Below are 19,677 nucleotides of genomic sequence, written 5' to 3'. Positions count from 1 at the left end.
ACACTGCTTGTTTCAGAGTGTAGTAGTCATTCTCAGACGCCAAAGTACTGAGTGTGACTGCAGCTCTACCTGTAAGATGGACTCTGAGAAGTGTGGCCCATTGGTCGACAGGCCAACTGAGTTGATTAGCAAGGGTTTCAAAGGTGGTGAAAAACACATCAACTTCTGCTTCTACAAAGGATGGCATTAACTTACTTGCATGTGATATATTAAAACTGACGGGAAGATTGGCAGTAGCTTGTTGGCGTTGAGTGAAGTGGGAAGTTTCCAAGGCGATTTCGCGTTGACGACACTCTAGAGCCAGAGTCGCTTGTTGCTTGTCATGTTCGCGTTGTATTTCCAACTCGCGTTGTTTGGTTTCAAGCTGTACTCGTTCACGTTCACGGAGTAATGCGACCTCTCGTTCGTGTTCTTCTCTCCTCAAAGCAGCTTCGCGTTCTTGTTCGTCTCTCCTCAAAGCAGCTTCGCGTTCTTGTTCGTCTCTCCTCAAAGCAGCTTCGCGTTCTTGTTCTTCCCTCCGTATGGCAGCTGTTCGTTCTTCAATCTTTGCCAGTTCTAGTTTGATTTTCAGCGTTGCCAAGTCAGGTTTATCTGCAATATAGTAAGTTTCATGAGTTTCAGAGTCTATCTTACCTTGCTCTAAATAGTAATCCAGCAACAGGTTGTGTAGGTCATTTTTGTTGGCTTGGTAGGGAACTTCTAGTTGATACTCATGTGCAAGAGTTTGTAATTCAGTCCTCTTGGCACGACTTAAAGTCCCTATTTCACCTGCTGGATTTGCACGGAAAGTTTGGAGACGAAACATGGTGAAATTAGCAAATAAAGGTACACGAATATTCAATAGTGAAATGTCAGAAACAGGACAACGTGGCAACTGGTACCTATCCTGTGTGATCTTTAACAATTAACGTTAAGTGAAAGATATTAAATGATTAAATTAAATCAAGGGCGCAGGAAATCTTGTACCCGGTACTCATGTAAGAGAATAAGGGCAAGAAAATCCTACTAACAAATGAAACAAAGTTTCGAAAACAAATGAAACAGTCAAATGCTTCAAAAGTAAAATTGGTAGTCCAAGGATGTAGGCATACCTTGCCAAGTCTCTATAGGACATAAAGCAAGTTTTTCCCACTGAATTTAATATGATACTTACAGAATTAGCGAACTTTTGTGCTCTGAAAAAATAAGCTAATTCCCTACCGTTGTATGTATCATCATCTCTGACTGACGTGTAGGGGTGCGAGGTGTCAACTGGTGACGAGAACTGCTGCTGAGGTCCCAATTCAGCAACTAAAGTTCGAGCTAGAGGAACTATGGCCCTCTTTGTCCTCCTACAGTCAGATTGCAGAAGATTGGGTACTCTTGACCCGGGGCAGACCACAGTACCAGGGTACCAATATGATGATCTGTCAGAATGAGAAATATTCAAGGGACATAGATGGTAAACACGAGTAATAACAAGGAGGGAGAGATGACCAATTAAGAGTATGACTGAGGCCTACAGTCACCACGTAATCCAAAGTTGTCTCACCTTCACTATGTGTTACTCTCGTAATGCACAATACACCGCACCTCATAAAAAATGAAATTGAATGAAAAATAGTAAAGCTACGTTAACAAAGTTAAATACGCTTACCATAAATTACCACTTGGCACCAGTACCTGAGTGAAGCTCCTAGGACAGGCCCCCATATAACTTGTGACGGTAACGCGTTGGTGTTCGGCTGTTTAAGGCTAGGGGTATGGCCTCGTCACATAGTTATAAAAAAAAATAGAAAAAACTGGAACTTCGTCTGTGGTAAGGTAAGGAGAAGACACACAAAACACAAGTAAACTTTAACAATGAAATTTTAATTACGTTTATTAAATCAAAACATGAATAAAATGCACAAACAAATTCATATAATAAAATCAATCAAAATAATAAGAATAATTAGATGACACAATGAAAAGTTACGTTAAGGCAAAATAACAAGAAGTGCAATACAAAGTAAATGGGAGGTGTTGGAATATTGGCTTTAAGCCACCACTTCTCTCAGTACACGCTAGCGTCTAGCTGGGAGGAGTGGTGACAACGAGAGCACTGAACATTCTGAGGTCTGTGGTAGGGGCGACCCCAGACATCAAGTAGTAAGGGGGGGCGAGTGCAGGTGCAGCCAGACCGGCGACCAATCAGCGGAGCCGGTAGCGATCAACATGTAGTTTGGTGGTTTGAGTACGAACAGGTGGCTGGCTGCATACGTTTTGCTCACCCTGGCAAGCCTTGCTGGTGTTGTTGTTGTTGTTCGACATGTCTTCCATAGTCGTTTTATATAATTTCAACGACGTGTTTGTGGAGGGAAGAGCAGGCTCAATCTCTTGAAGGAGATTATTGTCACAATATATATATATATATATATATATATTATATATATATGCGAACAAGCCTGAATGGTCCCCAGGACAATATGCAACTGAAAACTCACACCCCAGAAGTGACTCGAACCCATACTCCCAGAAGTAACGCAACTGGTATGTACAAGACGCCTTAATCCACTTGACCATCACGACCGGACATAATGAGGTGATAGCCGAGGCTATTTGAACCACCCCACCGCCGGCACTCGGATAGTAATCTTGGGCATAGCATTTTACCAAAATGAGGTGATTCAAACTTTCCAAAGAATGAGGTGATTTGGTAAAATGCTATGCCCAAGATTACTATCCAAGTGCCGGCGGTGGGGTGGTTCAAATAGCCTCGGCTATCACCTCATTATGTCCGGTCGTGATGGTCAAGTGGATTAAGGCGTCTTGTACATACCAGTTGCGTTGCTTCTGGGAGTATGGGTTCGAGTCACTTCTGGGGTGTGAGTTTTCAGTTGCATATTGTCCTGGGGACCATTCAGGCTTGTTCGCATTTGTGTTCCTCACGTGTGCCCCAAAGAATGAGGTGATTTGGTAAAATGCTATGCCCAAGATTACTATCCGAGTGCCGGCGGTGGGGTGGTTCAAATAGCCTCGGCTATCACCTCATTATGTCCGGTCGTGATGGTCAAGTGGATTAAGGCGTCTTGTACATACCAGTTGCGTTGCTTCTGGGAGTATGGGTTCGAGTCACTTCTGGGGTGTGAGTTTTCAGTTATATATATATATATATATATATATATATATATATATATATATATATATATATATATATATATATATATATATATATATATATATATATATATATATATATATATATATATATATATATATATATATATATATATATATATATATATATATATATATATATATATATATATATATATATATATATATATATATTTATATATAAGTAGAGCAGGAATGAGAAGTGGACTGATTTGAGTGCTGGGGGATATATATATATATATATATATATATATATATATATATATATATATATATATACATATATATACATATATATTTATTTATTTATTTATTCTAGGTAAGCGTGATCGTTATGTCTCGAGTTGGTGATATTTGTAGAATTTGTGGATGGGGCTCATCACATCTCTTCGTTCATAGGTGTTACACATGTTTCTTCTGCGGAGAAACTGTATGTGTACAGTCTAGTGGTGAACACAGGAGAACCTGTGCTGGAGGTATGACCGTATTTTATATATTTATTTATTTATTTAATTCAAATGAAAATATTAAGATGGGTTTTCCCCTTCTCCGTGAGTGTGGGAGAGAGAGTGTATATAAATTATACACTATTTCCTTCATTAGGTAAACGTCGCCAGCCCACCCTCCCTTCCAGAGAGGATGGCTTCTTGTGCTTTTTGTGTGGAAATACATCCTTGAGACCTCACCACACTTCCCTTGTGATAATTGTGGGACCTCTGTGTGTGAGGACTTGACCTCTGAACATCTACAAACATGCCCCCGTGGTGAGTGAATAAACCCTCCACCTTTATTTCTCTTAAGAATCTTTTTTGAGAACTTATGTCATGGGGTTTAGTGAGTGGGTGTTGCCTTTTTATTATTATTATTATTATTATTATTATTATTATTATTATTTATTATTATTATTCTATTCCAGGAGCGATTCAGAGGCAGGTAGGGGAGGAACATGACAAAGCACAGCGTGACAATAACCCCTTAGGTGGAGGGGAGGGGGGAGAGGAAGCGATGAGTGATGATGATGATGATGATGGTGATGTTGTCGATGGTGGTGGTGATAGGGGTGACATCTCTCAGCCGGGCCCTAGTGGTCTTAGACCCCTGTCATCAATAGACTTAATGCCCTAAATAGTGATGAAAATTCCCCAGATGAGGAGGATGCTATAGACACTCCCCACTTAATTAATAGGGTGGGGGCCTGGGGATCTCTTTACTAGGATGGAATATTCCATCCCCTCAGCCTTCGCCACAGACCCTATAGGACTCCTAAGCAACTTTAGGGACTATTACATATCTGAAATAGAGAATTACATGAATTCTCTTGGGGGACATGGCAATTTTACTTCATCATTAAAAATCCTCCTCGAAGTAAAGGTAACACTTTTGAAACAACGACTCACGGAAGATGATGACTTTAGAGAACACTTCATAACAACACCCGCTAGACTGGTAACTCTTGAGGATGTGGGTAATCTTATTGATAGCTGGGTGGCTTATATGATTACACGACTGGAAGATCTCCTTTCAGAAACAGAGGGGAGTGGTTTCATATTATATAATGTCGATTTCCTCAAAATCGTCATCTGTAATGCAAGTGTAAGGTCAGTTTTGGGGGATTATGTCCCTTATCCCCCATTTCTAAGGGGACGGCATGAGGTCTTCAACCCAAACCCAGCTGGTAACAATAAAACATGCATTATTCAGTGCATTGCTGCTTTTCTGGCGTCACAACAAGGGTGGAAGTGGAGACGTATAGGGAGACTTGTAGAGTCTCACTCTAGGATTAGGAAAATGGTCAAATACGACAATTTATCCTTCCCTCTGTCTTGGGAGGATATCTCTAAATTGGAGAATAGAAATAAACTATCCATTTTTTTGTATTCAATACACAAACATACAGATGGCGTCTATCACGTCTCTCTTTGTCGTCGTGGTAGCAGACAGTACTCGGTCATAGTTCCTTTATTGTTATTGGGGGAATCTCATGTGGCCTTGATTAAAGAGTTCGATAAGTTCCTACGGAACTTTACTCGCAGCCACAAACGAAAGACAGTCTTCTGTAGAAACTGTCTCTCAGAATATCAAAATTCGTCTGAGCTAACAAATCACTCATCTTCCTGCGACATCACTCAGAAAATTATTTACCCTCAGCCTGGGGACACACTCCATTTTAAAAATACTGGGAAAGGTTACGCCCCTTCCCATGTGGGCTATTTTGATTTCGAGTGTGTCCTAAGCACTGAGGATTGTCTAGGTTCTGTTACAGCCATACATAGACCTATAGCATACAGCTATATAATTGTTGATAGGAACCACACTGTCATTGATAAATTTACTTATTTTGGGGGGGACAGTGTTACTCATTTCATGCAGCGAGTTGCTACCAAATGGGAAATTATCAGATCCACTCTCCACCATTATGAAATAGACATGTCTCTTGAGGATATGATCCATTTTAGGAGACAGACTCACTGCCAGTTTTGTGAGCGGGTATTTACCCCTCCAATTTCAAGGTTCAACATCATGATCACCTTAGGGAAAAGCTCAATTATATTGGAGCTCTATGTAATTACTGCAACCTCCGCCACAAGAATGCTCTGGAGAGTTTAGTTCTAATTGCCATAATATGTCTTATGACATGGGCTTAATTTTGAGGGAGTTTACCATGGATTCAAATATTAAGAGCAATATCCTCATGAGACAGGGGACGAAATATCTTAAGGTGAAATAGGGAAGCTTAAATTTCTTGATTCACTGGCTTTTATTACAGGTAGTCTTTCATCCCTAGCAAAGACCCACATTGATTCAGCCAGCCCCTTAACATTCACTCACTCAATGATAGAGGGTTTGCCCAAAAAGAGTCACCACCTACTCTTAAAGGGTAAGCAGTTTTTCCCTTATGAATATACCACAAAAATCAGCTGCTTTAATGACACAACACTCCCTCCTATTGAAATGTTCTACAGCTCCCTAAACAAATCAGGTATAACTTTGGACGAATATAGACATTCTAAATTAGTATGGGAGGCTACAGGGTGTAGGACATTAAAAGACTACTCCTCATTTATTTGAGGTGTGATGTAGGATTACTGGCTGACATTTTTACACACCACAGGGCAATTCTAAATGATATATATTCTTTAGAATTGACACACTATTGCAGCCTCCCAGGGTACTCCTACGACTGCTTCCTGAAAAGTAGTAGAATATCGCTGGAGTTAAGTGCAGATGTGACGTTGCACAATCTCTTATCACAAAACATACGAGGGGGTTTTACAACTGCAGTTAGGAGTTATGTCAGAGCTAACAACCGCTATGTCAACCCATCTTTTAACCCCCAGGAGGATAGGTCTTCATTCTTACTTTATCTCGACTTCAACTCCCTCTATGGGAGTTGTATGACTAGGAAATTGCCCCATGGGGGACTAAGGAGACTATCATCTGATGAGATGAACTCCTTCATTAGCGGGGGGAAGATAATGACAGAACAGCCTTTCTCTTCTAACAAAGGGTACTGGCTCTTAATTGACACCAAACTTTTAAGACCTGAAATAGCTAGACTAACAGACGATCTGCCCCTTTGTTTACACCATAGGGGAATAAGTATGGAGGATATCTCACCATTTAGTAGGGGACTTCTGGAAACAAATAACATTACACACCTCCCCAAAAAACATCAAACTGGTTGGAGATCATCTCCCCAAAAAATTATTTCATATCTCTTCACCTTTTACAACTATTTATTGAGATAGGACTTGAAGTGGAAACAATACATGCAATTTACGAGTTCCACCAGTCAGATTTTATGGCAGAATTTGTTAACACCAACGTTAACAATAGAAATGCCTCCAGCAGTAATGATAGGAAAACACTCTTCAAATTACTGACGAACAGTGTTTTTGGTAAAACGCTACTGAATCCAGCTCGTTATGCCATTGACACCAAACTAGTGACTTCAGCTAGGGTCTTTTTACGAGAGGTGAAGAATCCCCGCTTTAAACGAATGGTGCATTTAGGCGACAATAAATTATTGTCTGTCAGTTCCAGACCATTCATTAAAATTACTCATCCTAATTACATTGGTTCCAGATTCTTGAGCTAGCAAAATACAGCTTGTACCATTTTTGGTACAGGGTACTTAAGAACCACTATTCAGATAGGGTACAACTGGTGTATAGTGATACAGACAGTTTCATTTTCACCTTACTAGCTGAAGATGTCTTTAATGAGATGGGGAAAGAACCCCTTAGTTTGTGGATGGATACGAGTAATTTTCCTGAAACTCACCCCTTGTATGATCCTTCTAAAAAGGGTGTTTTAGGGCTGTTAAAGTCAGAGGTGTCAGATAAACACATCCTTGAAGTTGTGGCACTCAAGCCCAAAATGTATAGTGTGCTTTTGCTTGACAATAAAAATTCCATCACCGCTAAGGGTATTCCCCGAGCTGTGCAAAGATCTTTAACACATAACCACTTTAAAGAGACCCTACACAGCAATGGTGTAGTGAATACTTTTAACTAATTAAATGTAGGGGGGCAGATGGCAACCACATTCAATACTAAGAGGGGTTTAAGTGCATTTGATGATAAGCGCTTTTACCTAAATAAATACACTAGCCTAGCGTATGGTCACCCAGACATACCATCCGACCCCCACCCCAACACCTCAGCCCAAGGAATGTCCACCGAGAGTGAAGGTGGTGACGTCATTGAACCACAAGGAGAGGAAGGACAACACCCCACCAGCGAGAGTGAACCCTATGACGTCAGCAGTCAGTCACCTGAGGGAGGCGCACTACATCCCATTCACTCTCTGGGAGATGATGAGTCATCATCTTCGTCCCAGGAGGAGGAGGAGGAGACCCCAACGGACTTGTGGGCGAGAAGGAGAGGTCTTGTTAATAAATATTATGTGGGGGGAGATGACCTACAATACGACTATGTTTAACCCTATGTACTTTGATAATATAATCTATAAATCATCAGGATTATTTCTTTTTCTCCTTCTTTAAGTATAGAGGCTTAAATATATCCAACTTAAAAACAACTAAGGGAGGCTGGTCCCTCTTACGGTACACTCAAGGTCATCAAGTATGAGGAGGGGTGGTGAGGGGGGACCACCCCTACTGCGAGGATCCTGTTTTTACACCTGTCCCATAGAGGGAGGTGGGGGGGGGGGTAACTGCTGCTCACCTGAGTGTTTATTATACAAATAAATTCATTTTTTTACTTAAATATACTGTCATACTTTTCTGTATAAATGAACATGAACATGAACATAGCGACACATAATAGATACCTATCTTCACTATTTTTACGATTGTTGCTGCCCCACACCTTGGACGACCTAATATGGGGTGGCTCTAAGTGGCACTCCGCCTCTGATTTTCTTATCTGATTGCCCTTCATAGGCAGCTACTTTACTGTAAATGAACATGATCATAGTGGCGCATAATAGATACCTATCTTCACTGTTTTTTCGACTGCTACCACTCACACCTTGGGTGACCTAATATGGAGTGGCACTATGTGGCTCCCCGCTTCTGATTTCTTATCTGATCTCCTTACATAGATGGCTCTATGTGGCATCTCCTATTCTACTGTCCTGGCCTCGAGAACATCCACCTTGGTAGAAGCAGGACTTACCACATTCTGCTTACCCATGGATCTGGTCACATCACAGGCTGGATAAATGACACCATCATCCGCATATGGTTGAGCCAGTACTGCACTAAGTTTAGTATACATAACAGGACAATCGGTCCCACTAACTTGACACTTGTCAAAATCATTACCTACAATGATATCAATCCCAGGAATGGGCAATTGCTCACTGACTGCTACTGTGCACCAACCTGGTGTAATTGAAGAATTCAGGTTAACCTTAATTAATGGTACACGCTGGATATGACCTCCAAGTCCCTGCAATAACACTACCTCTCTAGTGTCTTCTGTGCTAACATCAGTAAGAACACGGCGAGAAATAAAAGACTGGGAAGCACCAGTGTCCCTTAACAACTGAACTGGTTTCCAGGTTCCACTAGTACATAATAAGATTCCCGAATGTAGGTATGGTTCAAAATTAGTCATCCACTTGGGCATGACGAGCAACATTGGCATTAAAGGTTTGCAAACCCCTACTCATAATCAGACCAGTTGGTCTCAACTCAGGGTGCAAAGCATAACAGGAATTTACCACATGACCTCTTCTCCTGCAATGCGTGCAATATCTACTAGTGGTCGAAACAGCCGAACCAACTGCAGGCTTAATCACTACATTACTTGAGGTTGACAACCCTGTGTTTCTCAGATTTAGGCTTTACAGGAGAAGGGTTAAGGGTAGAAGGTGAAGTAGCTGGTCGGGTCTGGAAAATATGATTTTTAGGAGCATAATGATTAGTTTTAGCATTAAAATGATTAATTGGTGCTCTAAAAGGCACTTTAGTAAGTAATTCATGCTCATCAGCTAGCTTGGCTAGTTTTATAAGATCAGTGGTTTGTTTATTTTCAGCCATAAACAAAGCTAATTTCTCTGGTAGACATCCCACTACTTCCTCAGTTACTATGAGGTCTCTCAAAGTCTCAAACTCTGTAATATTAAGTGCTTTAATCCATCTGTCAAAGTGATTTAATTTTACCCTTACATAGTCAGAAATAGTCTGGTCATGTGCTCTTTTTAAACTTCTGAATTTTATTCTATGTGCCTCTGGGATCTGCTGGTAGGCATTTAAAATACATTGTTGAACAAATTTAAAATCGAAAGAATTCTCAGCAGGCAAAGATGCAAATACCTCTTGAGCTTTACCCTTAAAATGTCCTTGTAAAATGCTAACCCATTGATCGACAGGTCAGTTCATGCTGACTGCTAATTTCTTAAAATGCAAGTAAATATTTCTGGATCTTCTTCATTAAACTTAGGTAATTCTACATGTTTACTGTACTTGGAAGAACTATTTGTACTCTCTGGATTATTACTAGTGTTACCTTGCCCTGCTGCAATTCTCTGCTGTTCCAACCTGTTATTATTTTCAGCCATAATCTGCTGAATTTCTAATATTCTAGTCTGCTCCTCGGTTTGATAAGTTTGTTGCTCTGCTAGTTGTAACTGAGCCTCCAACATCTGTTGCTTTGTCTCCAACTCAAGTTGTTTTTGCTGGTTCTGCAACTCAAACTTCTGTTTGTCTGCTTCCAGCCTAGCCATTTCTAATTTAGTCTCCAACTCCAACTTTAAGATTGCCACCTTGTCACTTGACTCTTCTTTTAACTCTCCTAAACACTCTTCGTCAAGTCTCTCCTCCTCCACCAAGTGTGTGACAATAACTCTTAACACTTGAGCCTTCAACATTTTACTGGAAACTGCTAGGTTCAATTTATCAGCCAGAACCAACAAACCAGACTTCTTTAAGTCTTTAATTTTACTAAAATTTGGCTGTTCCACCAGCGCAGCAACCTGATCCTCCATGGTTGGCTCAATTATCACAACTCAACACTTGAAACAACACTGAAAATTATGCTTGGCCCCTGGCACAAGCTGAACACTTACCTCAAATCGTGAAGCGTTGAGAAGTTTTCACACCAGCTCAGATTGAACAGATAATTTCACAGACTTGTTTAGGTGTCACTAGATAATCACAGAGTACCTAGGAAGGCAATTGCTATTAATAATTAACACTGTCAATTGTACAAACATTACAGGGAATTAATCTTTCATATCCCAGACAGTGGCCCTCATTTGTTATAACCCTTGAGACTTAGTACTGTTCTTTTCCCGCAGTGATCAATATATATTATATCGGTCTTGCCAACAGGTGTCATGGGGTACAGAAATAACACTGCATAAATTGGGAAAACAATGTATCTACGCTAAGGGTGACAAACATAACAATTAAATGGTAAATATAATAGCCAGAAATATTCTTTAGCATGCAATAATATAAATAAAAATCCTTATTGAGCAATGACTAATATCACCAGCACATGAATCAATCAATGAGATAATACACAATCATCTAACCAGAGAATTAACCGAGTATCTAGCTAAAATAACAGTAACCACTGACTTAACTTAAAAACATGTCTCTTCTCGACCAATGCTGCCACGCCTCTGACCAAAATCAACTAAACATCCACATAAATTATTGTGGAAATTCAACTAACAAAATGTAGTACTAATATTCAAATCATTATTATTCTTAATAGTATTAAATACTGTTACATTGCTCAATATAATTTACTGGCAAACAATAATAAGAATTAATCAAGGTTGAACTATAACCACTCGCTTGACATCAAGTTCCCACAATGGCCACATTCAAATATGGTCATCCCCCCACACAGAGAAACCAACATGAAAATACTTACACAAAAAAGCCTCATACAATATAATGGAACTCAGGCACACTACAGCCTGCTACACTAATTAACATACCATATTCTATCATCATACAACTAGATACTATATTAATTATAGAAAAAGACAATAAAGTATATAAGCATCAGGAGTAATGTTAGAATCCTAGTAAGATTCGTAACAGTCCCCACATCTCAACCGTCAATCATCTGGTGAACAGATTCCTGAACTAATTTTGCAGATAGATTAGTGCTGTGGACGCGTCCTTCAGGGCCAGATGGTAGAGGTCTGGAGTAATATTAGTGCTGTGGACGGGTCCTTCAGGGCCAGATGGTAGAGGTCTGGAGTAATATTAGTGCTGTGGACGGGTCCTTCAGGGCCAGATGGTAGAGGTCTGGAGTAATATTAGTGCTGTGGACGCGTCCTTCAGGGCCAGATGGTAGAGGTCTGGAGTAATATTAGTGCTGTAGACGGGTCCTTCAGGGCCAGATGGTAGAGGTCTGGAGTAATATTAGTGCTGTGGACGGGTCCTTCAGGGCCAGATGGTAGAGGTCTGGAGTAATATTAGTGCTGTGGACGGGTCCTTCAGGGCCAGATGGTAGAGGTCTGGAGTAATATTAGTGCTGTGGACGGGTCCTTCAGGGCCAGATGGTAGAGGTCTGGAGTAATATTAGTGCTGTGGACGGGTACTTCAGGGCCAGATGGTAGAGGTCTGGAGTAATATTAGTGCTGTGGACGGGTCCTTCAGGGCCAGATGGTAGAGGTCTGGAGTAATATTAGTGCTGTGGACGGGTCCTTCAGGGCCAGATGGTAGAGGTCTGGAGTAATATTAGTGCTGTGGACGGGTCCTTCAGGGCCAGATGGTAGAGGTCTGGAGTAATATTAGTGCTGTGGACGGGTCCTTCAGGGCCAGATGGTAGAGGTCTGTGTTATGACCCATGTCCTCTGGGTATGTTTCTCTGCTGTTGCAGTTGTGAAATAGATATAAATGCGGCCTTGCCAACTACAATTGTCTAGGGATAAAAACAAAGTCAACCGCTTAATATGCAAAGCAATATACTTAAAGTAAGGGTAACAAAGTAACATATAAATGAAATACAGGCAGCCAGAAATATTATTGAACCAGATTCAAATAACACAATATAATTATATATAAGCACTGATCACTATTTTAAAAACTTAAATGAATAGATGGATACACTTAATATAAATCTGCCAGATACATAGCTATGTTCATTAAGCAAAAACAAGTTGAACAAACTTATCTACTAAATCACAGATCCTCTCCAGTCAGCTCCACCCACCTGACTGACTCAGCTAGAGCATGCACGGCTTAGCGACTACACATTACCAATTAAGGTACACATGAAATCTCTAGATACTCTGCTGTCTGAAAGTAATGCTCATGAACATATTTGTAAATACACTAATATACATTTAACACTAATAAGATGTTAATAAAATAAATGTACATACAATAACTTGAATAATTATAGGAGTGAATCAGTGACACTTTGTTGGGTACACTACACGCATCATTGGAACATCCCAAATATGGTCATCCTTACATGAGACACCACGGTCTCTCACCCACTTCAATTAAGATACAATAGCAGTAGCAAAATATCTCATACAAGCACACTACAGTATGCTACAATTAACTCAAACATATATATTAGAAAACAAATGGATAAAATGTTTAATTTCAAATAACTGATTAAAGAATAATGAACATATATGTTTATCATGATAATTGTTTGAATCAAGTATTATGGGATTCGTAACATCCCTCCCTGTCCTTAAAGAAAAATGAAATTAAGTAAAGGTTATTTTCATTTATTGATTACATGAGAGTACAGTACTGAGTAATCCAACAACACAAAATGAATGTATTAAACAATCAATTCATTTAAACACATGAAATAACCAAAAGATAAAGATATAGAACAATTCTATATCAATTGTTATCATGATATATTAACAATCCTACTATATAGAACAATTCACATTACGGCACTACAATGGGGGAATCCACTGGATAAGGCATCAGCAATGACATTTTGCCTTCCTGGGATATGTCTAATTACTGTGTTGAACTCTTGTAAAATCAAGGACAACCTAAGAATTCTTTGGTTCTTAAATTTCATGGAATTAATGAATGTTAGGGGATTATGATCTGGGTATTTGACAACTTCATTATCTGACAGTTATGTTTCAAACTTCTTAACCAAAATCAAACAAAGAGCTTCCTTCTCCACCACAGAATAATTTGTCTGTGCCTTATCAAATACGAGAAAAATAGTATACAGGGTGCTGCTCTAAGTCATCTGGTCCTACTTGGAAAAGAACCGCACCTGCTCCTAGATCCCAAGCCTCTATGCATCATAAATGGCTTGTCAAATTGTGGACTGGCTAATACAGGTGACGTTGAGAGAATTCCTTTCAACTTTTGAAGAGTTCTGACACTCCTGTGTTCACTTGAACTTTACCTGTTTTCTAAGAAGATTAGTTATAGGTGCAGCCACAATTGAAAAATTCTTACAATAACTTCTATAATATGCACTCATCCCAATAAACCTCTGCACAGATTTCTTGCTCGTTAGTACTGGGTGATCCACGATTGCCTGGATCTTGTCTTGCAACGGGACTATCTTACTTTGTCAGACCTCATGACCAAAGTAAATTATCGTTCCCTGAGCCCAGCTACATCAAGGTGCTGTATACAATGTTATGATATATAAAATGAAAAAAAAGGTATTGCATAGTGTTCTCTAGGTGATGTGTCAATGTTCAAAAGACTCTGATTCCAATGTTATAAATAAGATAATAATAAATGATTATTTAGGTAAGGTACATACATACAAGAGATTTTACAAAGTTTGTTGGATTAATAGATAGAGCTAGTACATACAATGCCTAAAGCCACTATTACGCAAAGTGTTTCGGGCAGCAAGGTGCTGTATACAATGCACTCAAGGTGCTATATTCAGTGTTCTCAAGGTACTGTATACAGTGTTCTCATAGTGTTCTATACAGTGTTCTCGTGGTGCTGTATACAATGCACTCAAGGTGCTATATTCAGTGTTCTCAAGGTACTGTATACAGTGTTCTCATAGTGTTCTATACAGTGTTCTCGTGGTGCTGTATACAATGCACTCAAGGTGCTATATTCAGTGTTCTCAAGGTACTGTATACAGTGTTCTCATAGTGTTCTATACAGTGTTCTCATGGTGCTGTATACAATGCACTCAAGGTGCTATATTCAGTGTTCTCAAGGTACTGTATACAGTGTTCTCATAGTGTTCTATACAGTGTTCTCGTGGTGCTGTATACAATGTTCTCATAGTGTTGTATACAATGTTCTCAAGGTGCCGTATACATTTATCTCACCATTCTGTATAGAATGTTCTCGGGGTGCTGTATATAATGTTCTCATAGTTCTGTATACAATGTTCTCAACGTGCTGTATACAGTATTCTAATGGGGCTGCATACAGTTTTCTTAAGGTCTTTTATTCAATGTTCTCAAGATGCTGTATACAATGTTCTCATGGGTCGGTATATAGTGTTTTCAAGGTGTTGAATACAATGTTTTCAAGGTGTTGAATACAATGTTTTCAAGGTGTTGAATACAATGTTTTCAAGGTGTTGAATACAATGTTCTCAAGGTGGTGTATACAATGTTCTGAAAGTGCTGTATACAGTGTTGTCAAGGTGCAGCATACAGTATTGTCAAGTTGCAGTATACAACGATCTCAAGGTGTTGTATACAGTGTTTTAAGGTGGTGTATACAATATTCTCAAGATACTGCATACAATTTTCTGAAAGTATTGTTTACATTGTTCTCAATGTGCTTTTAGAATGTTTTCATAGTGCTGTATACAATGTTCTCATGGAGCTGTTGTTATGACCCCATGTAGCCTGGGTAGAACGAGTCTACCTTGGGAGAGTTATTCTGCCGTCTGGATCTGATTGAGATGTCAGAGGAAAGATGTATATATTAAATATATAAGAAACATCAGTGAATAATTTAAGAATATGAGCAGCGGACGAACATTTAAATAAGTGACATATAATGAGATGTCGATACTTCGGTGACGTGACGTGACGCTAGCCGGATGTCGTGACCTCACTTGAGCTACGGCAGTCGTCAGAGATGGTTGTACTTAATTCTGTTGTACTAATTCTAATTCTGTTGCTTCTTCAAGAGGAAGGAAGTAAGCAGGCGTTTCTGTTGTGGAGTCTGCTGGGCGACTCCGTGTCCTCAAGTCAGGACTAGAAGAAGACTTGTAAAGCAATTTTTGTGGGCGGCCTGTGTGAGCGCCAGGGCCTGAGCGCCCCTACGTCATAGATCCCTGCGGTAAGCCTGTTTAATCGTTTGTTAGATTAGCTTCCAGTGTTTGATCGTGTGCCCAGCGATCATGGTAAACATATGTATATATAGGGTAGAAATTTTGTTGAGTCATTGAGCTGAAATAGGAAATTTAAGTTTGGAGAACATGCTGGAGGGAGGGCGGAGTGGTACATCTTCTCTCGAGAGAGGTCAGTGGATGACTGAGGGGTGGAAGCCCCAAGCATCCCAACGGGAGAGGCTGCCCCCAGCGACGCGTCAAGATATGTTCCCAGGTGGACCCACCAAGGATGGGGGAGGACCCCACCGCGGCGGTGCCATAGTGTTTGAAAGGATGTCGGGTGGAGGAGTATATTTGATGTGAATACATTTATTTATGATTGGTCACTTTATATTGGCATGACGATGGATTTGTAGGTTTGTGTGGGAAAAGTTCAGTGAAGGAACTTCGTACCAGAAGAGGAGTGTATGCTGAACTCCAAGTGTGAGCTGAAACTCATAGTGGGAGCTGAACTGCAAGGTGGAGTAGGACTTCCAGTGAGGAGTGAACTTCATGGACATAGTGAATCTTCAAGTAGTGTAGGGAGCTACATGTCTTTGTGCGAAGCCGTGTGAGAGAGCTTCACTGACATTCGAGGAAGACTTCAGATGCAGCAGATTGGGGGAACTACATGGAGTACCTAACATGATCTTGAGGACCCAGAGAGATGAATTTGATAGTAGATCTCGAGGAATAGAACAGAGGAGCGTTCGGACACAGTGAGGTTTGAGGGAGTGCTTGATTGTGTTTTGACATGAAAGGCGCAGAGCAAGATTTGAGGTTGATGTCTGTTTTATAGTAGGAGTTATACGAATATTTTTATACCCTGTATTTCAGCCCAAAGCAGAGAAGCCGCCCATCTATTTTGAGATGATTTCGGGGCTTAGCGTCCCAGCAGCCCGGTCGTTGACCAGGCTTCTTTTATTTGGTACACATCCCCAGGAAACCGCCCGTAGCAGCTGTCTAGCTCCCATGTATCTATTTACTGCTAGGTGAACAGGTGCATCAGTGTGAAAGAAACTCTTCCCATTTGTTTTCGCCACCACCGCGGATCGAACCCGGAACCTCAGGACTACGAATCCCGAGCACTGTCCACTTAGCTGTCAGGCCCCTACTAGCTACATTACTTCATCAGGTGATAAATGTTTTTCTGTTTTAATAATTAGTGCACACATACATATGACTTTCATACACCATTAAGAAGCTGCTTATCACCCAAACTTGATCAAGATCATATTGTGATGTATATTCTTAAGCCTATGAAATAATACAGGGTACAATACACCAATATTAAATAGTAAATACAAAAACAAGTACAGTACCATTCTGTATAATAATGTACAAAAGGATGTACTGTACTTTACTCCATTACAAAGAAAACGCCATGTAAGAGTTTGCTAACTTTAATACCGTAAGCCACTGAAATAAATATTTTTCTCATAAATCTAAAAAATATGCAAACTGTACTGTATAATTTTGTGTACAGTACCACTGTACTGCATAATTTTGTGTACAGTACCACTGTACTGTATAATTTTGTGTACAGTACCACTGTACTGGATAATTTTGTGTACAGTACCACTGTACTGGATAATTTTGTGTACAGTACCACTGTACTGGATAATTTTGTGTACAGTACCACTGTACTGTACCATGCCTTACTGTACTGTACTTCCAAAATTAAAACATGTTCACTTCATCACCATCATCCTGGGAGCAATGTTCATCGTAATCAATTCTTGGAAAAGTAATTGACATGCATAGGGACATAGGGAAGACGCATCTGGGATATCTGAGTTTTATTGCGGCATCCCTTACATTCAAATGCATTGTTGCGTACAGTAGCAATAAGATCACACAAGTTGCACACATGAACAGAATATGGGTCACTGACTTCAGACAAACGCACACGGAGAAACTGTGCGGTGCCATGAGCAATCTGGCAATCTCGTTCCATCTCACCGAATCGCAAGCTACCTTCCCTTGCACGACCTCCCATAGGCTACATAACCAAGACCTGCACAGGCCACCTTGCACGGGAAGGGATTTTATCATCTACCATATGCTTCAAACGATGATAATATGTAAGAGTCAAGAAAATCTGAGCATTCATCTTCCGTCCAGTGTGACCACAACACATAATCTCATTGCCTCTTAATTGGTAGCCATACCCTTGTAACAAATTGTATTTTTCTGTACATTCACGGCATCACTGAAGGGCGTAGCATCACCAATTTCACCCTTGTTGGCACCAAGCTTTCCTCGTAAAGCTTCAATTAAATGGCCAATTGTCATTCGGGAGAGAATGGCATGAGGATTAATAATGGTGTCAGGAGTTATACCTTCTGCTGTAAAAGGCATATCCTCCACCCTGTACTGAATACTACAGATACCTTTTTGTCCATGATGGGAGGCAAATTAATCACCAATCTGGGGAATGCGTACAGACCTTACACGAATCTTGATAAAATGATCACCATCTACGTTCACAGTCAGCATGACATGGTCCACAATGCCAGTTTCCGAGCCCCTCAAAAATACACTGGCATCTCTCTTCCTGAACCGTCTTGGATGACCATCTAATTCATCCTCATTTTCTGGCAGTGATGGTTTTGTCCAGTTACCCGTGGCCAGAGAATATCGCAGTCCATCAGAAATCAGCTTAGGCTTAACTGCAACATCCAACCCATACTCTTGACCTTTACCTAAGAGTTTCTGAGCGTGCATACGAACTTCTTTCATCTAGTTCCGGAATAATCCTCGGGAAAGTAAGGTCATGAGAGGACCGGCCAAATCTAGCCTCTTGTTTCCATAGTGATCATGATCATCTAGCTCTCGTCGACCTAAAGCGGCAAGCAAAAGCCAGTGAACCATGTACTCTAGAATGTATGCCTTCTTTGTCTCACAAAAATCTGATACACTAACGTGAGGTAACATTTCTTTCTGCAAAATCTCACGGGCATATTTATGCGCTTCTCGTTTGTTACACCAAGTCGAATACCGAGTAAACCAATAAAGTTCAATGCAACATTCTGCTCCTGAATTATAAAGGCTTCGTCCATAGATGGCTTTACCATTTCCATCATCTCGATCATCAAAATCATAGATGATATGTTCAAAAATATCTCGATCTGCTACAAAGCCTAAAGCACGAAACACAATAAACAAAGCAGATTTATTAGCACTACTTCCACCCCTAGCCATCATGTTGATCCAAAGAGTGGGTACAGGTCGTGCAGAGTGCTCAATACACGAGCGGGTTTCGGACTTGTAAGCATATTTACTTTCCTTCATACTGGACACGTACACGGTGTTTGTCGCCATCTTCTCCTGGGCAATCAGCATTTTCTCTGAGCCGTTGATAATGAATTAAGGATCAAGAGGGCATTCGTTAACTTCGTGAAGTTATACAGGGTATAACATATAACTGTGTATAACATAAAAGAAGTATGCATATTTAGGATGCAGTAGGTTGTGAACTGAGGAGTGAGCAGCAACCTAGTATGTGAGATTTTTTCCACGCCTACCTCCCTTAGGAGGTGGACTACAAGTTTAAAGGCTGCTCACGGCAGTTAAGCATGAGTCCAATATAAAAAGGAAAAGCGGGAGCAAACCGCCAGGCCTCCACCACCAGGGGTGAAAACCTGTCCACAATAAGCCGCTGGCTCCTCCTAGTTAAACAGGACGTTAAAACTAATAAAGGGTAACCGACGGGTTCTCACAATCAAATATTTATATTTGATGTGGCGCTATGAATTGGAATTCGAATTCCCAAGAACAGCCGTCATATCAAGATCACATC

At 40.3% G+C, this 19,677-nt stretch overlaps 1 pseudogene; it reads right to left on the bottom strand.

Moving 5' to 3' along the window:
• Positions 1 to 17,414: 17,414 nt before the first annotated feature.
• LOC138363526 (DNA-directed RNA polymerase II subunit RPB2-like) lies at positions 17,415 to 19,277 on the bottom strand (annotated as a pseudogene).
• Positions 19,278 to 19,677: the final 400 nt, after the last annotated feature.

This window comes from Procambarus clarkii, chromosome 11, assembly GCF_040958095.1.
Source record: "Procambarus clarkii isolate CNS0578487 chromosome 11, FALCON_Pclarkii_2.0, whole genome shotgun sequence".
Taxonomy (NCBI): Eukaryota; Metazoa; Arthropoda; class Malacostraca; order Decapoda; family Cambaridae; genus Procambarus; species Procambarus clarkii.
Note: the sequence above shows the minus strand (reverse complement) of the source record. Positions and strands in the feature narration are given on the sequence as shown.